Raw genomic sequence first — 26,936 nt, 5'->3', positions numbered from 1 at the left:
CCGTAATTAATATTACCTGATTGAACTAATCATGTAAATATTAATTAACTAGAGAGGGACACCACAAAATAATATTTATAGAGCTGTTATCTTCCGAATAAACTCTTAAAGATTTAGTAATATTTTACATCCATAGCAGTCACATTAATCGTCATTTTATTCAGTCTCATCTGAAAGTGGTAAATCCTTGTTATCTGCAAGAATCCTGGCTAACAAGTTGAATCAGCAATACAAAATTGTGTTTAATTATTTATTTACTAAATACCTAACTAATCACACAGAATCACACATACACAATGAAATCATAACTTGATCACAAATTACGTCATACAGAAAAACGTCCCTAGCGGGCGGAATAGATATGACAGCTTGTTACACAAAGAAAAGGGGCGGGATTTTAGTGAAAGAGCGGGAGACTGGAACATAGGCGAAGCTGTACCATCGTAAATACAGTATCTTATGCATTCTATATTACCGCCCATTTCAAGAAGGAAAATGCAATAAATATTTACTCTGAGCTGCGCTTCAGTAGGTTGGTGGTAGATGGAAGACCGTATCGCCAACCCGAGTCCTCTGTCCTTTGAAGAATGTCTCTGGTGCCTTACTGGATACGTTGGAGTAACGTTCTGTGTAGTAGACGGGATACTCGGACTGTCCTTCCTAACCTGCGTTTGTAGCAGCTGTTGCTAACTCAACGGCTAGGAGATATCACTTCTGTAGTGAATACGAGTTCAAAGTTCATACCATTCACAATCAAAGTCCATGCTGCTGTTGGCTTAGTTCTGTAGTTATTATCTGAACCATTCTGACACCGGATCGTCATCCTAGCGTCCCCGGAACAGAAAGTTATATTCTTGTCAATGGCTTTTATAGTGGAGGGAGAGGGGTGTGTCTGAAAAGTTTATAACCCATGCCTCTTCACAGGGGCGGGCCACTGTGAGCAGAGGAAAAGTTATGAAAGCCCAGATCTCTCATTTGGAAGCTAAAATTACATTTCACCTCTTCACAAATAATGTCATATTCAAACATTTGAATTAAACAACAATTCCATGTGAATCCGATACCTCTGACGTTTAGACTTTCCACAGTAGAGCTTATGTCATTCTATCATTGATGAGAATGTGTCAGAGGGCAACCGAACTGACATAATATACCTTAAGTACCACCGCATATGTTCAGTTGGTCGGATTACCAGAATATAGTTCATTTCCCCCCACTTCTGATGTTCCCAGAATCTCTATGTTAACCAAGAGAACACCTCTGACACTCCCGATCTAGGGGAACAAGTCTAGTTTCTACACTAAAGACAATATAATGGGTTGGACAGAATAATCATTTTATTGTAATAATAATACTCTATATTAATACTCAAGCAGTATTAGTCGACGGACATAGACAGTAAATCGTAACCACGTTATAGCTTACGTGAGTCTAGATATAAGAGCATAAGAAGTGAACTTGAAAGTAATCTATAGGTACTCGAAGTCTGATTGATATTATCTAAGATCCCGAAACAAGCCTAGCGGCAACACACAAGGCTAATCTCCGGATAAAGGACAGGATATATAACCAGGTCAGTCCGGCGGCCCTGTGAGTCACCTGTTAGCCGGGTGACATAAGAACTTGAGTGAAACGACTTGTAGCGCTCTCGACGGGGGTACCTTAACGGTTCTGTGGAAAAAACCCTACCGCGACAGTACCTGCTCACAAAGATATTTGGAATATGTTCATATTTTCACCGTCAGAGTAGAAAGACTGAAGGGCTTTTGTGAGTTTGTTGGCCAGGAGTACCATAACATTTTAGGACACAGCAATGTTCGCTGGATGTCCATGCTCCCTGCTCTAGAAAGAGTGCTGAAAATGTAGGTGCCATTGAAATCCTTTTTTATTTCTGAAGACAAATGCCCTGTTGTCCTGCGAACAATGTTCGAAGATCTACTGACTGAACTTTGGCTGGCCTTTGTCCATGGAAACTTGACCGTATTCAGTGACACGATCAAGATGCTTGGAGGCGAGGACCACTGTGCTGTGGAGTCCGCTGCAATTCTGAGAAACGTTGAGGCAAAATTGACTGATGACAACTTCATTCCAGTTTTGGTCAGAGGACTTCTGAGAGAGCTAGAGGAAAATGGAGCCATGTCTAAAGAGAGCTTTCTCAAAACATCCCAATCATTCTTGACTATGGCTATGAACTACTTGCAAGCATGGGGAAAGCACACAGATAATCTAAAATATTTATTTTGTCTCCTTTTAGAAAGGCAACCTCTGCGTGAAGGCAGCAGGCACACTGCAGGAAAAATGCCCCAATGTGACCATCAATGAGGATGCATTGTGTGACGAGGTTACTGGCCTGCAAGAGTTCCTAAAGGGGGGATCGCTTGAAGAATGGAAAACATCTGAGACACCGCTCAGTCAGAGATGGAGCACGGTGGTTACCCACTTCAAAGAGAATGACATCCCACACACTAACCTGGCTAGATTAGCGTCTGTTGTCATGTGCTTACCTGGAAGTAATGCACCAGTCGAGAGAGTGTTCTCCCAAATGAATGATCTATGGACAGCAGCAAGAAATAGGTTCACTGTTCCTACCATCAAGGCCATGCTTATTGTGAAGACAAACTTCAACCTCCCCTGCCAGGAGTTCATGGAGAAGCTGGCCAAAGACAGAGCAATCTTGAAGAAAATACATTCTTCTGAGAAATATACAGATTAGGTTGGTATAAGTATATTATGTAGTTACCAATCTCATCATCGTCTTATTTCTTTATTATGTTGTTAAGTATTTCACATATACTATTGTCTGTTTTTTCAATTTTGCTCATGTTCTCTTCTGCTCTTATTCTACCAGGACCACTGAATGGCTGTTCAGGTTGGACAGTTGTGTCTTGTCTGTAGTGTTTCTATAAAACAGTTGTTTTCTCTGTCTATCACAGTGTGCCTGTTAGACTAAATACATGAAACCGGAATTGTCCCCCTTTTTTATTTCATAGATAATAACATTGGATATTTTAATTATATATTGACCGCCGAACTGGAAATGTCCCCGGTTTTCATTTCAGAAATCTTGTCACCTTAGTTTACATTGATTGGATTAAATTGTTTTGGTATATTTTAGTTGACACTGTATTAGACTCAGCAGAGGTGATTTGATGATGTTCAAATGTTGAAGTCTTGCTGGAATAGTGGAGGCAGCTCCTGTTTTAAATTTTTTCCCCTTTTTTCTCCCCAATGTCGTGGTAATCCATTTGGTAGTCACAGTCTTATCTCATCGCTGCAATTCCCGTACGGACTCAGGAGAGGCGAAGGTCGAGAGCCGTGCTTCCTCCGAAACACAACCCAGCCAAGCCGCACTGCTTCTTGACACAATGCCCACTTAACCCGGAAGCCAGCCACACCAGTGTGTCGGAGGAAACACCGTACACCTGGCGACCGTGTCAGCGTGCACTGCGCCCGGCCAGCCACACAAGGACATCGCTGCCGGCCAAATTGTGCTCCGCCACAGCCAGCTGCAACAGAGCCTGGCCTCGAACCCCAGAATCTCTAGTGGCACAGCTAGCACTGCATTCTTAGACCACTGTGCCGCTCAGGAGGCAGCTCCTGTTTTCTTTGCGACTTGTGGTAACTCTCTGTGGTCCGAAAATGTCGTAAACATTAACTTGCTTAACCATGCTGCAGGTCATGTAACGGTACACGCAATATGCTTTGTGGACTTCATTGGACAGAGCTATATGGTTTTGTGATAAAACAAAGATGTGGTTGAATTTATTCAGACACTTTGTCTTCTTATTGTCTCGGCCTTTACGCTTATATATCACGGTCGCAAGGAAAATGAATTAACAGGTTATAGAGCAAACAAGCAATTATCACAACACATGTTGAAATATGGCTTTCTTTTGTTGGGGGGGGGGGGGCTTGGCTTCACCAGTGATTTCACTGATAGTCTACACCTGCTGTTTATGAAGCATGTGACAAATACAATTTTATTTGATTTTGACGCAGCCTCTGTGTCTACCTTCAACTGCCATGCGGTGGCGCCAATACTCTTCCTCTAAAGGATGATTTCTTATGGCAGTGGAACGTCCATCCAAACTGTTCACCAGTCTTCCTCATTAATGTGCATATAGGTAGAGATGTTTTTGAAAAGCCTTTTAACATATTCACTTTCCCTTATGTATGTCTAATTTCTAGAATTCAAGGTTCATTTGTTTCATAAGGTTCATTTAGAGGTACATTCTTAGAGAACTGCTATACATTTTGCCCACTGTTTTAGAGAAAAAGTTCTTTATTATTAAAAACAGACTTTGAGCCTTCATTAGGGCCATGCACCTTGGCTGGACTGCAAATAGCGACAGACTGAATGCTTCTATTTTGCACGAGTCGGTTAGAAACTAGAAACTATTCTACGTTTTAAGTTAATTGAAATGATGTGGAAACAACGTTGAATCGAAACACATTCATTTCACATGTGAAGTGTTCTATAGATTCATGTATACATGACAACACATTCAAGCCAGATAGATGTCTCCCCCCCGCCCCCCTCCATCTGATTTAAACAGAAACAACAGCGGAGGCATGCGGGAGAACACGACATCACAATCATAAAGAATACATTCTCTGGATGTAGGAAAACGCAAGGCCTTCAAAACACAACAGTCTGTTACCACAGCAACGGCTCAACTGGAAGCTGACTGGATCCAGGGTCATCAACCAGGGGGTGAGAGATTGTGGACAGGGGATGTCGAGATTCTCCAGACCCTATCCTGATCCAAGCTCTGAATCATCCCACAGCTAGTTTGCTGAACTTTGCTAAGGCTGCTGGGAGAACTAGAGAGAGTGTGTTTTTGAGTGTGTGTGTGCGTGCGTGTGTGCACGCACACGTGTGTGTGTGTGTGAGGTGATTCATCTAGGAGAATTTTGACCTTGAAAGGAAAACAATGAATGTCTCCCACTGAGATAAATGTTGGCTGGCGTTCGGCCCTTCAGTCTTTGTTATGGATCCCTCGGCTGTTTCTCAAATACCCTTTCAGCAAGTTATAGGGGAGTCAATGAGACTAACTATACTCTGACTATAACCACATGAGTAGAACTGTCAGGATATATTTCACGTGTTTGAGGAATCTGTGTGATTTGGATCGACCACATTGTTTGTATCTACCGCTGGATGAGCCTGAATCCTGTCCCTTCCGCCTCCCCTCCCCTCCTCTCCCTCTCCTGTGCTGTCAACGCTTGGCTCTGGTCTCCATTACGGCCCTTGAATGCATCAGCTTCAGCTAATATTAGAATAAGAGAAACAACAAAGGAAAGGAAAAAAAATAAGCCTTTTTTTTCTTTCAGAGGGCTCGTCAGTCTGACCGAAAAGTTTAGCACATTTCGTGACGTGCCTAGGAACCTCACGTGGGCCTGCCGATCTAAGGCATGTGTGGCGAAGGTTTTGGGATCCACACCCCCTACTGTTTCACGGGATACACCCGAGCACAAAAAAAGGCTGGAGGGAAATTAGAGAGTGATTCCCCGGCCATGCCGGAATTCTGACAGCTCTTGCTCCACACTTCTTCACCCTCCATAGTATCTGTTCAGTGTCATTTGGTTAGATGGGTGTTGGGAGCATGGAGGCACGGAGTGGCCAAGGCTCTTCCTGATGGTTGCGGTCTGCTCTTCCTCTGAGAAACAGGATGTGTGGAGTGATCTAGTGTAGTGTGTAACATTAGTGTAGATATCTTATATCTCCAACAACATTTTTACCTGACAGCAGAATCACTCCGTGCCAATGTGCACATCCTACATTATATTGGCAATGAGTAGTGAACAGGCTTTAACTTGTGTCAAGTAGCTTTCTATATCACAGTTTGTTTTTCACATTCACACCGGCATCTACTAAGAACACATCAACAGCAGTACCATGAACAACAACATTTTGTCTAAAGGTAGATAGATAGATTGGACTCCCTAAGGGCTGATTCGATGGACATGCCCTCCTGTGTTCTGAGGATGCCGTTGTCCAGGCTGTTCTCATAGACTAGACGTAACATAGTAAACAAAAATCCGGGACACTCAAATTAGAAATATATGTTACGTTTGGTATGTTTACATAAGACTGGATGGCAAAAACGAAAGGTTGCGTGTACGAATCTCGTCACGGACAACTTTATTTTAGCTAATTAGCAACTTTGCAGCTACATAGCATTTTAGCTAACCCTTCCCCTAACCTTAACCCTTTAACCTAACTCCTAACCTTAACCCTAACGTATAACCCCTAATCCTAACCCCTAGCCTAGCTAACGTTAGCCACCTAGCTAACGTTAGCATTAGCCACCTAGCTAACGTTAACCACAACAAATTGCAATTTGTAACAGCATACAAATTGCAATTTGTAACATAGCATAAAAATTGTAATTCGTAACATATCATACAAATTGTAATTCATAACATATCATACAAATTGTAATTTGTAACATATCCTACAAAATGGATGATGGACATCCACAAATGAATACATATCATACTAAACGTAACATATCATACTAATTTGAGTGTCCAGGATTTTCATTTACAATGTTATATCTACCCCTCAGTCCAGGTTGCAGGCCTTTGTCAATTTGTTCCTTTTGGACATATCCCAAGACCAGTGACGAATGGCATCTGTGGAAGAAATATGACTGGTTTTAAGGATAAAGAGAGAGATATCATGTGATTAGTGATGTCTACCATGACAACTTGTTTCTTACTGTAGTTCTGAGCTTGTAGCTTCTCTCCGTCTCTCTGTCTCCCCCTCTCGCTCTCCTCTCTCGCTGGGCTCCAGACCCACTGCCCATCAGTAACGTCTATCTCTTTCTCTGATGGAAAAGGTGACTCCTCTGAACAGAGAGAACAGAGCCACAGGGGTTCTGCTCTTGCCCTGCTCAATAAAGAGAATCATCTCCATTACAAAATGGTCTGTGATGATTTCAAACCAGCCCAGGGTGGAAACATTACAGAATAATGCTTCTGATGATGAGGATCCCGGCCTCTGCCTGTTTTCATATGTCAGCTTTTATTTAAAGCCATTGTGGGGTTTAATTGTGAGCCATTGAGGAGGATTGATGGGCGCTACACCGCATCAGTAGGCCTTTCCCAGTTCAAACCTGAAGATGCCAAGGACTGGGAAAGGAGCAGTAGAAATGACATCACACATGGTTTCATGAAATGAACTTGATGAAATATAATGCTAAGTGTAAACTAAGCCATTATTAATTGCTGTTGTTGTGGTTTGGAAATCTCGTTTGTAGAGATATATTGATATTTCATCAAGCACCTGTGCACACTTTTATGGTTAAAGTGTACAGCTATTTCCAACCATTTATTAACATACAACATCACCAGTTGGCAATAAAAGGGAAGGGAGAGGACACATGAATAGTCTGGTCTGGTGTCTTCTTTGCGAACATGGAAGAACTTGAGCGTTAGTTAGCATGTGAAAGAACAGTGGAATGGCTGATAGAATATTCCTGTGGTGTTATGGACCATATGGAATCATGTCCTGTTTTCAGTCTGAACTGGGGTTTACCATCAAATTGGTCATAGTCATTCTAATACGTCTGAGTGCATTCTATAAGATTTCTCCCCTATTAAGACCCTGCTGTGTTGGAAGTGGTGCGGGGCTCACCACAGACACAGGCTAATAGGACGATGATGTGCCCCTGATCCTTACTGCTATATTGAAGCTGTCTCCTGTCCTGTTACCCGACCACGCTATGCTGCTGCGGGAAGAGAGAGAGAGACCCGAAAACAGCAGTCAGACCTGTGGAATCTCACAGAGGAACTGAAGCTCATAAACATGCCCCCTCCACCTCCCCTCCTCTCCCATCACTGGCTCTTTGTAAAGAATCGGAACACTCAGTGAGGGTCTGCGTATCACTCTGCCCTCCTGTCTAGCTCAGTTGGTAGAGCATGGTGCTTTCAGTGCCAGCATTGTTGGGTTCGATTCCCATGGGGGACCAGTACACAAAAAAGTATGAACATGTATGCACTCACTACTGTACGTTGCTCTGGAGAAGAGCAAATGCTGAATGACTAAAATTATATTTGACTGCTGCAGACTCAAGTACCTTTCTGGAAGGCGTTCTCTTCTCATTCACACCCTCTGTGATGTCAGGTCACCACTCTGGCGGCAGTCAACATCCACTACTCTACCTGTGAAGAGGCTAATTGAAAATATTCCTCCCTTTTATTGTCCTGCAGGACTCATGCTGAGCTGAGCTGAACTGGGTTTAAGAAAAAGCCCTTGTGAAGTGATTGATATTGTGCGGATGATGACTCAACTCATAAATTAGCTCTCTCCCCGTGAATCTGGTCTCCTCTCTTCTTTGTGTCTTTTAAAGAGAGGAATTCCTGGGTATTTGGCGAACAAGCAGCTAGCGTTAAATCACAAAGATGGATGACTGCCTGGCCAGTCTGATTTTTCCTTGCCTGTGTTTTCAATTCAGGCATGTGTCAACAAAAGCAGCAATGCAAAAGACTTCCCTTTAAATCGGGAGGCTGGCAAGCAGTGTGTTGCCATAGCGATAGTAGATCGTGGAGTATCTGAGGCTATTGTCACATAGCAGTATAATCTATACCACAGGAGGTTGGTGGCACCTTAATTGGGAGAACGGGCTTGTGGTAATGGTGGGAGCGGAATAGGTGGAATGGTATCAAACACATGGTTTCCATGGTTTCCATGTGTTTGATACCATTCCATTTGCTCTGTTCCGGTCATTATTATGATCCGTTCTCCCCTCAGCAGCCTCCTGTGATCTATACATTCTGTATCAGCTGACTGGGAACTACGGCGTTAAACTATACACAGTATCTTTGTGTTTTGTCGACACACTTCATTTCAGTTAGTTAAAACCACTTCTGGTTTCTACAACTGGTTTGTGCTTCAATGACTTTCCTTACAGCTACAGCCATCTCTCCATGTTGACCTCAGAGCCATATAAACACTCAACTGGTGGACCTGTGATATGGTCTGAACTATACTGTATGTGCGTGATCTAACAGCATAACCACTCCTACAGCAGAGCATGGGCTATAGTGAGGATATCTTGAGTTGGCCAGTGAATGTGGTGGAGCTGGAACAGCTTGAGTGGAACAGGTGAGTTCTCCATTCTGATAAAACTGAAATAGAAGTGTTTCTCTTTCCAGAGTCTAAGGTAATCAAGTTTCATAGGACTCTAGTATTTAAAGGACTTTGTGCGAAGGCTCCCCTGGTATAGTATTTCTGTCAGTCAAACATGGGGCAGACACACGACAGCTTTTTCAGCCACCTCAATAGAGTAGAGAAATCACCTCTGAAGTGAGACAGCTGGAATAGTGATTACATTTACAGAATGTTGTGTGTGTGATTTTACGGAGAACATTGATGATTGATTCCTCATAATTAAGTTGTCACCAAAATATCACTCCACAGTGTTGATGTCAAAACATGTATTTTCCTGTTCTGGAAAATGAAACACTTTCTCTTTAAGAGGCCCGGTTGTGTGAGTGAGTGAGAGGTGGTGGTACTGCATTATGCTACAGGGCTGGATAAAGCAGACACATATGGTGTTTGTTTAGAGTGGGGAGGGAGATTCCCTCAGCTTTGTTCTCCTTAAATACAGCTGTATGTCATGTGATGTGTCGAGTCTAGAATGTTTGACTGTGAGAAGAGGAATGAAAAGGCAGTGATCATGTGTGATTACGGGAGTGTGAACTGACTATCCATGCCTTTGATTCTCAGAATTCTATATTTCTATGACGTCGTCACAAACACCCACATTGATAAAGCCTTTAGGGGTGCTAGTCATCACAAACATACACTGTTGACAACTTTTTAGGGTCCTCTGCAGTTTAAAAATAAATAAAAATAATGTTACCCATTTTTTCTTCCCAATTTCGTGGTATCCAATTGGTAGTAGTTAGTCTTGTCTCATCGCTGCAACTCCCGTACAGTCTCGGGAGAGGCGAAGGTCGAGAGCCATGTGTCCCCCGAAACACAACCCAACCAAGCTGCACTGCTTCTTGACACAATGCCCATCCAACCCGGAAGCCTATGCAGTTGCACAGTAACCAGGTTTCTGGCTGATGTGATCAAAGTCACAAGCATTGTTGTTGCACTACAGATTTGAATGCATTTCTGCAGATGCTTCAGGACTGGCATTGAGAACTGTTGCTTTAGATCATGTACACTGAAAGAGTCTGTCGTTGGCCACCATCCAAAAGACAGACAACAGGTGGAATTACTCTTTATGACATTTTTGCTAGTTATTTATCCCCTGTGTCTCTAATGCCTTAAACTCATGATCAAGAGTATAATGTATTTAATAGCCATATGTAAGGTCTCTGCCACACTTCACTGGGGGTTCCAATAACCATGTTTATGGTGCCTGGAATTGAGACTTGTTTTATAGCCATTATACTGCTGATCTGGTATTAGAGTATCTCTATAATAGTTGTGATGAAGAAGCCAAGCACTCATAGATTATTTTTTGTATTTTTTTTTAACCAGGTAGGCCAGTTGAGAACAAGTTCTCATTTACAACTGCGACCTGGCCAAGATAAAGCAAAGCAGTGCGACACAAACAACAACACAGAGTTACACATGGAATAAACAAACATACAGTCAATAACACAATAGAAAAAGTCTATATACAGTGTGTGCAAATGAGGTAAGGGAGGTACGGCAATAAATAGGCCGTAGTGTCGAAATAATTACAATTTAGCAATTAAACACTGGAGTGATAGATGTACAGAAGATGAATGTGCAAGTAGAGATACTGGGGTGCAAAGGAATGCAACCATATTACATAGAACCGTATGCAACCATATAGATATGCAACCATATTACATAGAACCGTATGCAACCATATAGATATGCAACCATATTACATAGACATTATTCCGGGGTAACTGCAAAATTATTTTACACTAGGTATGAGGTACTGTAACACTGCAATTACTGCTGCTAATTCTGTTTTCAGACCATGTAAAGACTTTCAGATGCCTTGTAAAATATGTAAACAGATGTCAGATGCGTTGGTCTTCTTTGACAGTGGGAATCAAGTTGTTCATTTACTACTCTATCAACCTAAGACCCACTGTATCTTTTCTTCAGTTTTTCCTCTTGGAGATGCGGTCAGCACCAGCCTGTGCTTCCCCCGTTGGGTTGAACAGGAGGTTACTCCGTCCACAGAGGTTCGTTTCTACACCCGTTTAGCGTGGGAGTCGAGAGGTCGGGGACTTTTCTTGGAGCAAACATGTTTTGGTTGTGACGGACCACTGGAGCAGCAGATCTTGGAACAGTCAGGAGAGGATTAGTAGTGCTCTGTCTGTAGAAATAATCTAAACATCAAATATAATTTTCATAATTGCTCACAGCTGCGATGGTTGAAATAGTTGAGGGGTTACTGCATCGTGACATGATGACGGCAGACAGACGTCTCTGTCTGATGCGTTCAGAGAATCGTTGTAATTATACCACAGGTTGGATTATCTCCAGTTTCTGTATTTTACTGCTCTGCTCTTTGATTTTCTGTCTGAACTGGTTTAGGTCTTGTGTTCAGACTAGACACACATGAGCGGTCCAGAGTGTCTCAATGATCAAATTCGAACAAGGCTGTTATTTGTATGATATCCGGATCGGAAGGAACATTCTAGCTGAGAGGGGATAAGGGTTTTCCACACTTTCATTTTTTGAACAAACAGCAGTTAGACTGAAAGGTGTTGCTCTCAGTTATCACTGCCATCGAAGTTGAACAAACATTAAAAAAAGATGGATTTAAGAATTTGCTACGATCCTTGCACTTAGTGTGCAGTAATCAAGTTAACTTTTTTTTCCAAATGCTCCACTTAGGTGACTTCCTGTGTCTGCTAAGTAATTTACTATTGCTGCTCACTCTGGGTGAATTAAACCTTTGTTTGAGTGGGTTTGTTTCCTGAAAGGCACCATTCCCATGATTGTCCATCACATTGAGATTAAGCCCTCTTCAGCACACATGACTGGGGAAACGGATGCCTTCTCCTCGAAGAAATAGAACAAATTCTGACAAGTGATTGGTGTTTAATTTCCTGGCATCCTCCGGGGGCCTCAACCCCAGCCAAGTTATGCTCTCACAAGGAAATGCTTCAACTCACAATTATATATATATATATATTCTTATCAGTGTGTAAGACAGTCATGTCAAAATACATTTTTAAATGGCAGTATGTGTTGGAGTCTCAGAGCAGAGTAGCGATTGAGTCTCTAAAGTTTTACAGCTTGAGCTTTGTCGATCTTTAGGGTCTTTGAGGCATATTCACAGGATATACTCAACCTTTAAGATATACTGTATAAGTAGAGTTCCTGGAATGTACTGTATGTATTCCTCTCTTGGACTACAGACCTAGGTCTACAGACCTTGGACTACAGACCCTACCATGTCTCAGAGGTTTAATATACACTCTTAGGGAATAAATTATTATTCGGCTGTCCCCATAGAGAACCCTTTGAAGAACCCTTTTTGGTTCCAGGTAGAACACTTTTGGGTTCCATCTAGAACCCACTGTGTAAAGAGTTCTACCTGGAACCAAAAAGGGTTCTTCTATGGGGTCAGCCAATGAACCCTTTTGGAACAAGAGTAGTCTTAATGATTTCATTACTGTTTGGAATCACTGTTTCTACCTCCCCAAGGCTCTTGCTAATAACACTTGTTTCTGTGTGGCTCATTTAAGATCTGGTTTGGCAGTGGACCGGTCCATTGTTGTGACTCGAGGGTTGGAGAAAACTTGTTTACAGGTGGTTTGGACTGATTCAACCACTCTCTCCCCCCGGTGCTCCAGGTCTTTCTCTGTGAGGGTCTGCGCCATCTTCCAGTCTGTTCAGGAGATTTACGAGCGGGTTCCATTTCTACCCCTCCGTTTCTAGACATTTGAATAGGGCCTATATTATCTTATTTTTATGCCAGGGGTCCCAATGGCTCTTGGGTTACACTTGTACCCTTTACCTGGCAACTGGCCTCGCTACCTCTCCACCAATGAGTGTCTGAAAGAAGGAGACCTATTTTACGAGGGCGGTGGAGGGATCTGGAAGGATGTGTTTGTTTTTAGGAATAATACCCCGGGCAAGCAGTCTACCGCACGCTTCCCAGGATCCCAGTGTGTCGACAGATCGTTTATCAGGACGTTCGCTGAAGAGGGTGGTATTTCACTCCTCAATTGCAACAGGAGCATCATCCTCCCTTCGTCTGCTGGGTTTTAAAGCGCGGTCTGGTCATCAAACTTCTCCCGATGACTTTGAGTAGGCCTCACGGGAGGCTGCAGGGAATTTCATCGAGGCCGACCGTGGGGAGGAGAGGAGGAGAAAAGAAGAGGAGAAGTAAAGAGAGCAAAGCAGAGGACAGGACAGGAGAAGAGACTGAGGAGAGAGGGGAGAGGAAAGGAGGGAGAGGAGAAAGGACAGCGGAGAGGAGAGGAGTGAAGACTGCAAGGAGAGGAGAGGAAAGAGGTGACCAAGAGGAGAGAGCAGAGGAGGGAGGCTGAGACAGCAGTAAGTCCATGCCAGTCTCTCTCTCTGAGCTCACAACATTAGATCATCGCCCATCTCAACCATGAACCCAAACACAAGAATGCCCAGCCACAGTAGTCTCTGTCAGACACAGAGCCATTTTAGGATGTTCCAGTGGTGATTCTGTGGTACCGTCTTTCATCTTGTTGATCCTCAGCTGCTCTGCTACTGGAGTTTGATACACTCAAAGACACAGTGATGTGGTGAGACCCATCAATGTTATGCTACAGTTATCCCAAAGATGGGTTGCTGTGGTAAGCCAGACATCCTTGTGGTAGAGGCAGTTAGCCCTTACTGACGGTGAAATGGGTGAACTCACCATACAGGGGAAGAGAATACACCAAATGTCCCCTTTCCCACAAATGAAGATACTATTGAGTTGTCCAATTGGTTTGTTTACAGTCTGAGGCAGAATTATCAACCCTATCAATGACATATAGGCATATTTCTGTCATTTCTTTCTGTCATATCTATTTTAGGCCATCTCTGGTACTTCTGCACAATTATTTGCCATGCAGTGTTGTCGTACTGTATTTAGGTCTTATTGGCGACAGAGTGCAAATCAGGTATGATATACAGCAGGCCTGGGCAAAGGCTGGCCCGGGAGCCATATGCAGCCCACGACCTGATTCAATACGGCCAGCAGAATCATGCTCAGATCACATAAAGATTTTGTGATAGTAAGGTTTTGAAAAACGTATTTGTTACACAAATGAAAAGCCCAATGAATACTCACCTTTGTGTAATGATTTAACTCCCACTGCTTGTGGGACATTTCTTTTGAAGGCACGTATAAATAACAACTGCACGAGGACAGACAGTGACTGACACACATGTCACAGTTACAAATAGTATCTAGCCAGAAATTGCGCAAAAATGAGTTCTTCAAGATTTCAAAGAAAAGGAAAGTAGACAATGAATGTAGGGTGTTCCAGCGAGAGTGGACATTGAAATATGTCTTTATTGAGGAATCAGGGAAAGCTGTGTGTTTAGTGTGCAAAGAGAGCATCGCTGTCTTGAAAGAATACAACTTGTCCCGACACTTCCAGACGAAGCATCCAGAGAAATATAGGAATATGTCTTCTGAGCAGAGGGCAAGTGCATCCAAAGAGTTGCTTTCTTAGTTGCAAAAGCAGCAATGACTTTTCACAAATCTGCATTCAGCAAACAACGAGATTACAAGAGCTAGCTATTTACTGTCCCACAAAATTACTAAATTACTCTGTAATCACCCCGTTCACTGAGGGTGAATTCATTAAAGAATGTTTAATTGACTCTGCAGCAATACTTTGCCCTGTTTGAAAATGTTTCCCTGTCAAGACGAACAGTGACACGCCATGTTGAGGACATCGCAGAGAATATGGAACAACAGTTGAAAGACAAGGTAAAGGATTTCACCTATTTCTCCTTGGCCCTGGATGAGAGCAGTGATGCATGTGACACAGCGCAGTTGTTGATATTCTTACGAGGCATAACCCCAGACTTTGAAATTACAGAGGAGCTTGCTTCAGTGCAGTCAATGAAGAGCACAACCACAGTGAAATATTTATTGGAGGAGGTTAATAAGTGTGTGACAAAGCTAGGACTGAGTTTTAAAAGTTATCCAGTGTGACTGCTGACGGGTGCCCCCTTTTTTGAAAAGGATACAACATCAAGTAGCTGAGCTGAACCCAGATCAGAAAATAAATTTCCTGCGTTGCATTATTCATCAGGAGGTGCTCTGTAAATGTGTTCTGAAAATTAACCATGTTGTGGATACAGTCACTAAAGTGGTACACTTCATAAGAGCAACATCTTTAAACCAGTTTGTCTCACTGTTGGAAGAGACAGAGTCGGGTCATGCAGATCTCCCCTACCACACAAACGTGAGATGGATGAGTTTGGGGAAGGTGCAGATCTCCCCTACCACACAAACGTGAGATGGCTGAGTTTGGGGAAGGTGCTTAAAAAGGTGTGGGACCTGGAGATGGAGATTGCTGAGTTTTTGCAAATTAAAGGAAAATATGTGGATTTCCCTCAACTGCAAGATAAAGAATGGTTGGCTGATTGTGCCTTCAACGTGCGTTCAACATCATGGCCCTCATGAATGAACTGAATTCCAAACTACAAGGGAAGGGCCTTTTTGCACATCAGATGTACAGCCTTGTCAAAGCCTTCAAGAGAAAATTACTCCTCCTGACCCGCCAAGTAGAAGCCAACAATCTCACCCACCTTCCAACACTACTAGTCTGTTCACTATCAGATGACCAGCGGGAGAAGTATACATCACTGCTGCGTGCTTTGAATGGTGAGTTTTCTCGTCGTTTTGAGGATTTCAAAGTGTTGGAAAATGACATGCTGTTGGTTTCCTCTCCTTTCACCTTCAATGTGGATAACTCTCCCACTGACTTGCAACTTGAGCTTATCGATCTTCAGTCTGATGTGATTGGATAACTATTCAAAACAATGTCACTGACAAGGTTCTATGCATCTCTCGATTAACAAAACTTTCCAAAGATTAGGAGTTATGCTCAGAAGATGTTTGTACTGTTTGGGTCAACCTATGTATGTGAACAGACATTTTCAGTGATGAAATATAACAAGTCAAGACACAGATCATCTCTTACTGACTCTCACCTCTCAGCAATCCTGCACATAGCGCAGAAACTATACCTGACTTCACTGCTCTAGTCAATGCCCATCAGAGACTTCACTGCTCTAGTCAACACCCATCAGAGACTTCACTGCTCTAGTCAATGTCCATCAGAGACTTCACTGCTCTAGTCAATGCCCATCAGAGACTTCACTGCTCTAGTCAATGTCCATCAGAGACTTCACTCCTCTAGTCAATGCCCATCAGAGACTTCACTCCTCACACTGATTTGAGTAATTTAAATGTAATGTTGAGCTCTCTCTCTTTCTTGTGTTTTTGTGCATACCCGTTAACAAGAGTTCTGTCCGTGGTGCTGAATGCACAGTGTACTTTTCCCTCCATGTAGTTCATTGCATGTTTAATAATGAAAATACCTACCAAAAGGAGAACATGGATGTGGTTTATTTCTGTGCATGTTAAAACAGTAAAATAAGTAGCATATCTGGATGTGATTTACAGTAGATATATCTGTCAACAGTCATACACATGATGTATAATCCTGTAATATGATTCTGTCCCGCGATGGCAAAAATATATTCTAATGTGGCCCTCCATGGAAAATAATTGCCCAGGCCTGATCTACAGTATTTTCTTAAGGATGAGAGAGCAGCACTGTAGCAGAGACTATGCCAATGACACCCAGTTGGAGCAGTTGGAGGTTTAATCCTGATGACTTTTCAGGGAGAGCTATCCTCATATAGAAGTACTTAGCTGTATTTCCTGTGCTGGCTGGCTTAGTGGAACTCAGCCCTCTGAAGTCATCTTTCCACTGTCCGCACTGGGCTGCATCTCCAAGGTGTTGTGCTGCTAGCATTATTACTTTCCAGTCTGTTTGTCACCGTGTGGTCCGAAATACTCCATGTGTGTCCGTCCCCCATCGTTGCTGCTGTCTGGCCTGGCGCGGTACTATCCACCAATTAGAATGCTAGCTCATCCCTTCCAGGATCAATCACCAGGCTCTCTGGCGAGACGGTGTGCCGGGGACCTGTGGTTTGGCACCAGGACTGAGTCTGTCTCTCCTAACCCCGGAGGAGGGACTGTCCTAGCCAAGGAACTCCTGGGAGGGCGGTAATTTGTCTTGGTTTGTTGTCATCTTCAGATAGGTATGAGACAATGGTTATATTAATGTTAGGGCTAGGGCTACCACACTTTATTTACAGTTTTGTCTGGTATTTAAATAAATTATGTCGTACCAGTGTGTACTTTCATATAAATGTTTTCACTTATGATTGGAACCCTTCCTACTAGGCACAAACGTCAGCTCAACGTCTAGTTTTGATTTACATTTGGTTGAGTTGTCAACTAATGTGAATTCAATGTGGAATCAACAAAACATTTAACCATGTCATTGGATTAAGGTTCAAAGTTGGGTGCAAAAAATATGAAATTACTTTTTTCAAATCCAATCAGTTTTCCATCAAATTTCATTTTTTTGGTTGAAATGACATGGAAACAACGTTGATTCAATCAGTTATTTTCATCATTAATCCATATTCTGAAATGTTAAAGATGCACTATGCAGAAATCGCTCTCTGCCATTTCCTGGTTTACAAAATTCTATTAGTTCGCCAAACTTCAGTTTATTTGACAAAACAAGAAGTATAGTGTAGTACAATGATTATCTAAACTGTGAAATATATTTTCCATAACCAAAAATATAGTATTTTCAGCTGAAAGTAATATGCAAAAACAAAACTTAAGAATGGGAAGAATATAAATAATGCACTTAGAGCAGATCTACCACTTCTTAGACTTGCTTTCAATGAGAATGACAGATCTATAACTCACATTTCTTTGTGAATTTGGTCAGGTCGCCCCAAAAGTTACAAATTTCAGCTTTAACTAGGAGCAGACCTTGGTAAGGTCTCTCTTATGGCCCACTGTACATGTAGCTACTTTACATGCTGAACCTCAAGTCAAGATGATGGAGCATCCTGTCAAGGTTCTGTAACAGATGTACCACCTTCCTCTATACAGAACCTTTCAGATGACAGGTGAAAGACTTGGGTCTTTTCTGAGGAAAAATATCAGGGGCCAGATGGTCAGTGAAGGTTTTTCTAAGGGTAACAATCCCCTTACATTGATCAATGACTCCGTCAGATTAGAGGGATTTTGTGACTACTTTGATGCTGTTTAGGCCTATTCTGTTCCTGGCTCAGTGAGTGAATGAATAAACCAGGAGATGTTAATTGAGCGATAAAGTATTTTCACTTGTTGACTGATAGAAGCCAGACCTTTTCTTTTCTCAGCAAAGTTCTCTCTGCCCTCTGTTTAGGTGCTACTGTAATCGTTTGGGAACAGTGGTTTCACCAAAGTGTGTCCACAACAGTCACAGCAGCTGGCATCCCCTTGTAGTCTGGGGCCTACTGTTTTATACAGATGTAGGATCTTAATTTGATCACCCTTTCGGCGGAGAACTTGTAGTTTATTTGAGGTTTAAAAAAGGTTTCTGACGTTTGTAATTTCCACGTTGAAATTTCATGCCTGATTTTTTTCCCGTTACAAAAATATATCACCCCCTACAAAAATGTCCGTTCATTATAATCCACAATAATTTTGTCAACAATTTCTCTCAGCCTATCATCAGTCATTTGTGTAAGTGCTGTGCTTGTTGAGTGTCCTTCCCTATAAGCATGCTGAAATTCTGTTGTCAATATGTTTACTGTGAAATAGCATTGTATCTGGTCAAACACAATTCTTTCCAGAAATTTACTAAGGGTTGGTAACAGGCTGATTGGTCGGCTATTTGAGCCAGTAAAGGGGGCTTTACTATTCTTGGGTAGCGGAATTACTTTAGCTTCCCTCTATGCCTGAGGGCACACACTCTCTAGTAGGCTTAAATTGAAGATGTGGAAATAGGTGTGGCAATATCATCTGCTATTATCCTCAGTAATTTTCCATTCAGATTGCCAGACCCCGGTGGCTTGTCAATGTTGATAGACAACAATAATTTATTCACCTCTTCCACACAGACTTTTCGGAATTCAAAAGTACAATTCTTGTCTTTCATATATTTGGTCCAATATACTTGGATGTGTAGTGTCAGCGTTTGTTGCTGGCATGTCATACCCAAGTTCGCTTAACTTGCCAATTAAAAAGTAATTAAAGTAGTTAGCAATATCAGTGGGCTTTGTGATGAATGAGCCATCTGATTCAATGAATGAAGGAGCCGAGTTGGCTTTTTTTCCCCAAAATTTAATTTAAGTTGCCCCAAAGCTTTTTACTGTCATTCTTTATATAAGTTATCTGTGTTTCATAGTGTAGTTTATTTTTATTTAGTTTAGTCACATGATTTCTTAATTTGCAGTACGTTTGCCAATCAGTTGGGCTGACAGATTTAATTTTTCAATTCCTCATCAAACCAAGGGGATTAAACAGTTTTTACAGTCATTTTCTTAATGGGTCCATGCTTATTAGTAACTGGAATAAGTAGTTTCAGAAATGCGTCAAGTGCAGTGTCTGGTTGCTCCTGTCTGGTTGCTCCTCATTACACACCACAGACCATCAAATATTCTTTACATCAACATATGAATCACTACAAAACTTCTTGTATGACCTCTTATACACTATATTAGGCCCAGCCTTTGGAACTTTGGTTTTCCTAGATATGGCTATTATATTGTGATCACTACATACTATGAATTTGGATACTGCTTTAAAGGAAATATCTGCAGCATTAGTAAAGATGTGATCAATACATGTTGATGATTTAATTCCTGTGCTGTTTGTAACTACCCCGGTAGGTTGACTGACAACCTGATACAGGTTGAAGGCACTGGTTACAGTTTGATGTTTTTCCTGAGTGGGCAGCTTGATGATAGCCAGTCAATATTTAAATCACACAGAAAATATACTTCTCTGTTGATATCACATACATTATCAAGCATTTCACACATTTTATCCAGATACTGACTGTTAGCACTTGGTGGTCTATAGCAGCTTGTCACGCCCTGACCGTAGAGAGCTTTTTATGTCTCTATTTTGGTTTGGTCAGGGTGTGATTTAGGTGGGCATTCTATGTTCCTTTTTCTATGATTTGTATTTCTGTGTGTTTGGCCGGGTGTGGTTCTCAATCAGAGGCAGCTGTCTATCATTGTCTCTGATTGAGAACCATACTTAGGTTTCCTTTTCCCACCTGTATTTGTGGGTAGTTGTCTATGTGTAGTTGCATATCAGCACTAGTTGTTTATAGCTTCACGTTCGTTTTTGTTATTTTGTTTAAGTGTTCTTCGTTTAATAAAGAAGAATGTATTCCAATCACGCTGCGCCTTGGTCTCATCGTTACTACGAACGTGACACAGCTTCCCACAAGAATGGGCTTTAGGTGAGGCAGATGAACCTGTAGCCATATTACTTCAACAGTATTTAACATTAAATTGTTTCTAAGCTTTACAGGAATGTGGTTTTGAATATAGACCGCAACACCGCCTCCGTTGGCATTTCTGTCTTTTCGGTAGATGTTATAACCATGTATTGCTACCACTGTATCAAAGGTATTATCAAAGTGAGTTTTGGAGAGACAGAGAGACATATGCATGTCATCTTTTACAAGCAAGTTATTGACTTCATGGACCTTGTTTCTTAGAATACATATGTTAATATAGGCTATATTTTAGCACTTCTCGGTTGCTTTGTTGTTTTTAATGCTTTACTGGGAAGCTTATCAGAGGTAGACTTACTCATGTTATTTACATTGAAGCTGATTGTGCAGGGCGAGCTGCACGTTGTCTTCCCACTATTGCACACCGCCTCAGTGCTAACAGTGTAACTCTGGTTTATAGGCTCATGATTACTGCTTACAATATCTGTAGGATAAACAGATGTATTTGGTGCAATTCGGGGTACATAAATTAAATTACTTACAATGCCCCTAAGATCATGTACATTTGATGCAGCATTATGACGACTCATTGTCACAATAGTAGGGATTAACTGAGCTGGTCTTGGATCCTTTACCAGTCATTGTTTCAACGCAGCCTTGAAATGCATGGACAGAGTCCAGGAGCCAAGATGATTTGGATGGACTCCGTCATTCCTATAGAGTATCTTCTGTTTCCAGAAGGTGTCAAAGTTGTCAATAAAGCAGAGCTACAGTAGTCTTTAGCCAGATGTGTAATGCCAGCAGTCTGCTGAATCTTTCACTCCCGCGGCCCACATGGACTACGACAGTGTCAGCTCCCGGCATCTGTGGTAGAACAGTCAGAAGCAGCCATGTTATGTCCTGTACTCGTGCTCCTGGGTAGCACAGGGTTTTTGTCTTAGGGGCCAAGATGTTTTTCACCATAGAGCTGCCTCTGATGACAGCTGGTGATGTTGATTGGGCCGGTCTCTCAGGCCTCACCAGACTGTGAGGCTGGGAGCTCCGGGGATCTTAACCTGAGGTAGAAGCCACCGGAGAGGGCGACAAAAATGAAAACGAAGACGCAGGTACCTCTGGATCCGATCTTTATTGGGAAGTCACCAAGGACCAAGGCCCCGGAACCTCTGGATCCAGGGAGGCAAAGCTGTTTCTGGTCTGTGTCAGTTCCGGGCTCAACATCTCCATGGAGACCCCTGTTGCCAGAGGACGCCTTCTTCGACTTGTTGGTTGGGTCGAGAACAGCTCTGTTCTCCAGGGAAGGGGGAGACCACTTCGGGGATGGAACCCTGCCTAGCACCGGCCAGTCGGCTGTGGAGAGCCGACACAGTGGCGAAACTTCCACCAGACCAAAGCGGCGTCCAGCTACTGGGGTGGAAGAAAATAAAAAGTAGGTGGGCGTGGGTTCCCCAGTAGCATATGTAGGTTTGCTACTTGCTTGCGAAGAGTAGCTACTTCGCTCCTGTAGTCCTCCGCAAGCAAGAAGTTGCAACATTGAAAGTAAGCGCGGTCCACATTGTCCCGGAACAAAGCAAAGTAAACACAGCTCCTGCAACGCTGGAAACGTTCAATAGCAGCCTCCATTTGAGACCGCCGAGCCAGCTAGGCTAGCTGGGCTTTCGCCGTCTCTCCCCCTATATGGAATCTGGCCTGATCCAGGGACAGATAGCAGTGCTCACAGCAATTTAGCCCAACAGAGCCGCAGGATTCAAAATAAAATAAAAGTATATAAAAACACTGTCATATAGAAACCAGCTTTTGGCATTCGACAGCGTTCAACAACAACAAACATCTCTGGAGAGACCTAGTGGGCGACGTCCTGTGGCAAGGTGGGCCACCAGTACTTCTCAGAAGGATTGGATGGTGCGGGTGATACCTGGATGTCTAGTGGCGAAAAATGTATGTGCCCAGGTCATCAACCGCTCTCTCACCCCCGTGGGGACGTAGATGCGTTCTGGAGGGCAGGTGGCAGGAGCAGGTTCCCTCTGCAGAGCCTGGCGGATGTCCACATCTACGTCACAAAACACGGGGCCAACGATACAGGAGGTCCGATTGGTAGGGCACATACAGGACTCTCAACCGGCATGGAACAGGGAAGCAGGTCCTCCAACATCCCGGTCCCCAGGTGGTGATTTTCATGCTTGACCATGAGATAGTGGGATTGTGACGTTGGATCCACAGAAGGCCAAGGATTACCTTGTGTACGGGTGCGGTGGGGATGAATAAGGAAAGGCTTTCCTGGTGCGTGGGTCCCACGGTGAGGATGAGTGGTGCGGTGATGTGCGTAATTATGCCGGATCCCAATGGTCGTGTATCTAGGGCTTGGACAGGAAAAGGAGAAGAGGAGAGCGGGTATGAGGTTAAGTTCAAGGAGGAGGCGAGGGCCTGGTTCCCAGCAGCACCGGAGTCCACTAGAGCTGTATAGACAGCACTTGAGGGACAGCCAGCCAGTGAATTAGGAACAAGAAAGGGTTTGGCGGGATAACGATAATAATGGAATATTCACGTCTACCCTGGGAGACGGAAGATCACGGGGCCGCCCCTCTGCTCTAGCGGGTTCCTGGCCGCAATAGGGACAGAGCCCCAGCTGTCTCTGGCAACGCCGCTCTGCCGCAGAGAGATGTGTGGCCCCTAACTCCTTGGGTTCAGGCTCTGCCTCAGGACAGGCAAAGGATGGAGGCGAGTGGCGAGGTGGACATCTGCGCTCCCGAAGAAAGTTATCCAGACGGATGGCCATCGAGGTGAGTGTCCAAGGATATGTTGTCATCCCGACATGCCAAGTCTGTCTGGACCTCCTCTCGCAGACCACTACGGAATAGAGATGCGGAGCGCCGGCTCATTCCATCGGCTGGAGGCTGCCACAGGCGAAAGGTGAGGCTCTTGGCATCCTGCCGGTCTGGGCACCTTGCCAGAGCTGGAAAAGTCGCTCACCTCCCTCTCTGCCCTCTGGAGGATGGTCGAAGACTGCCCTGAACAAAGCCATGAACCTCTCTTACGAACCCAGCTCCTCCTCTCCTTCCTCCCAGATGGCCGTAGCCCACACCAACACCCATCCGGTCAGCAGGGAAATGACCGTGGCAACCTTGGACCTCTTGGTGGTGGGAGCTCCCATCTGATAGACAAACTAGAGGGAGCACTGGAGTAGTAAGCCACGGCATTTTGATGGAGTACCATTATATTTCTCCGGAAGGGACAGTCGGGCAGCTCTGACCTGGGGGGACGGCTGGGTAGGATGGGGGACTGGCTCACTTGTACGACCCGTGGTAGGAGGCCCTCTGATAGGGGTATGGAGAGCCTCGTTGGTGGTGTCGAGGCGGTGGAGAACACAGAGGACCTCCTCCATGGCCGTACTCAGTTTCGCCAGCTGGTCGTGGTGTTGGAGTAGATGACCTTGTTCATTAACCTCTACTTCCTCAGAAACCCGGGTCCGGGAGCACCCCCACCAGTAAAAAAGCTGACTAGCATAGCCTAGCATAGCGTCACAAGTAAATACTAGCATCTAAATATCATTAAATCACAAGTCCAAGACACCAGATGAAAGATACACTTCTTGTGAATCTAGCCACCATTTCTGATTTTTAAAATGTTTTACAGGGAAGACACAATATGTAAATCTATTAGCTAACCACGTTAGCAAAAGACACCATTTTTCTTGCTCCACCATATTTTCACTCCATCAGTAGCTATCACCAATTCGACCAAATAAAGATATAAATAGCCACTAACCAAGAAAAAACTTCATCAGATGACAGTCTGATAACATATTTATTGTATAGCATATGTTTTGTTAGAAAAATGTGCATATTTCAGGTATAAATCATAGTTTACAATTGCAGCCCCCATCACAACTCTCACTAAAATGACTAGAATAACTACAGAGACCATCGTGTATTAGCTAATTACTCATCATAAAACATTTCTTAAAAATACACAGCGTACAGCAATTGAAAGACACAGATCTTGTGAATCAAGACAATATTTCAGATTTTCTAAGTGTTTTACAGCGAAAACACAATATATCGTTATATTAGCTTACCACAATAGCAAACCAGACAACAGCATTGATTCCAGCCAAACACAGCGATAACGTATTTGTAACAGTATAACTTTAGTACGTCCCCTCGCCCCGACCTCGGGCGCGAACCAGGGACCCTCTGCACACATCAACAACTGACACCCACGAAGCGTCGTTACCCATCGCTCCACAAAAGCCGCGGCCCTTGCAGAGCAAGGGGCAACACTATATCTAGGTTTTCAGAGCAAGTGACGTAACTGATTGAAACGCTACTAGCGCGTACCCGCTAACTAGCTAGCCATTTCACATCCGTTACACTCACCCCCCTTTCAACCTCCTCCTTTTCCGCAGCAACCAGTGATCCGGGTCAACAGCATCAATGTAACAGTATAACTTTAAACCGTCCCCTCGCCCCGACACGGGCGCGAACCAGGGACCCTCTGCACACTTCAACAACGGTCGCCCACGAAGCATCGTTACCCATCGCTCCACAAAGGCCACGGCTTTTGCAGAGCAAGGGGCAACACTATATCTAGGTTTTCAGAGCAAGTGACGTAACTGATTGAAACGCTACTAGCGCGTACCCGCTAACTAGCTAGCCATTTCACATCCGTTACATATTCACCACCAAAATAAATAAATTTTTCACTAACCTTCTCAGAATTCTTCAGATGACAGTCCTGTAACATCATATTACACAATCCATATAGGTTTTGTTCGAAAATGTGCATATTTAGCAGCACAAATCGTGGTTATACAATGTGATCAGTGGCAACAGGTCATGCATTCTGGCCGGCGCCATCTTGGAAAGGCACCTAATCTAATCAATAAATAATCGTAAACTTGACTAAAAAATACAGGTTGGACATGAAATGAAAGATGCATTAGTTATTAATGCAACCGCTGAGTTAGATTTTAAAAATTAACGTTACTAGACATACAGTGTGCGTTACAGCCAGACTAGTGCCGCAATAATGGCGGACAAATCCGTTTACATTTTTCCACATAAATACGGAATAACATCATAAATAGCTCTTACTTTTGGACGAGCTTCCATCAGAATCTTGTGCAAGTGGTCCCTTGTCCAAAAGAATCGCTGCTTGGTTGTAAAACGTCGTCTTCAACTTCGGAATTAGCAGCTAACAATAGCTATGTGGCCACAGCATGCCCAAATCCTCCAAACGCAATACTAAGGAAATTCCGAAAATAGCAATATACTCGCATAAACTGATATAACTCGGTTTAAAATAACTTCGTTATGATGTTTCTAACACCTATATCGAATTAAATTACAGACGGATATATCTAAGGTCGATAACTGAGCGTTTCAAAATGCCATTCTGAGGTCCTGCTTTGCGCCATGACGAACGTCGAAAAGAGAGGTCCCCTCGTTCCTTGGCCTTTTATAAACTCTGAGAGCTACGTAGACACTCCATTCCACTTCTCATTGGTTACTGACATCCAGGGGAAGGCGGGTGCAGTTCATGTCGACCCATAGGATACATACAGAGCTTTAAACTGATCTGAGAACAGAGCCTAATTTTCAGACCTTCGCAGTGCCTGTCATGGATTTCGCTGCAGAAAGAGTTCTGGTTCACCCACAGACATAATTCAAACGGTTTTAGAAACTAGAGATTGTTTTCTATCCAATTGTAATAATAATATGCATATTGTACGAGCAAGAATTGAGTACGAGGCAGTTTAATTTGGAGACCAATTTTCACTAAGTCGAAACAGCACCCCCTATATTCGCAAGAAGTTAACCGTCTGGAAGAGAGTTGAATCTTCTGCTGCTTCCATATTGCGAGGTGTTATTCTGTAATGTATACGCAGGGAGTCAGAAAGCAGGTGCAGAAGGTGAGTTTTAACACTGAACAGATACAAAAGAACAAACCTGGGACGCGTTCTGCACGTGAGAGAAAAACCAATAACACCTAAGTATGGATGACAAGGGAGGGCTAAATAAAGGGGAAGTAATCAGGGAAATTATGAGGCGCAGGTGTGCGTAATGAAGGTTGCCAGGTGTGTGTAAAGATGGGTTGCCAGGACCGGTGGTTAGTAGACCGGCAACGTCAAGCACCGGAGAGGGGGAGCGGGAGTAGACGTGGCAGATGTCTTCAAATCCTGACAAATCCTAAAAATGTACAAAAGGAAGTTAGATGTTCTGCTCAATATCTAAGAAAAAAAAGTTCAAATACAGATTTTGGTTGTTTGTTTATTACCTAAAACGGTGAGGCCCCTCTGCTGATGGGTTTGACGTAGATTTACTCCACAGTAAGAGAACAGTATCATGACACAAGGCGAGACCCAGATGCAGACACGGGAGGCAGATGGTTGGAGTCTTAAAATGTTTATTAATCCAAAGGGGTAGGCAAGAGAATGGTCAGGCAAAAGG

At 43.3% G+C, this 26,936-nt stretch overlaps 1 protein-coding gene across 1 annotated transcript in view; it reads left to right on the top strand.

Moving 5' to 3' along the window:
• Positions 1 to 26,936, top strand: part of LOC120050855 (interleukin-1 receptor accessory protein-like 1) — an 838,450-nt gene that overhangs the window by 340,477 nt on the left and 471,037 nt on the right. The window lies entirely within an intron of this gene.

Source organism: Salvelinus namaycush, chromosome 7, assembly GCF_016432855.1.
Source record: "Salvelinus namaycush isolate Seneca chromosome 7, SaNama_1.0, whole genome shotgun sequence".
NCBI classification, from domain to species: Eukaryota; Metazoa; Chordata; class Actinopteri; order Salmoniformes; family Salmonidae; genus Salvelinus; species Salvelinus namaycush.
This window is presented reverse-complemented; position numbering and strand designations above follow the sequence as displayed.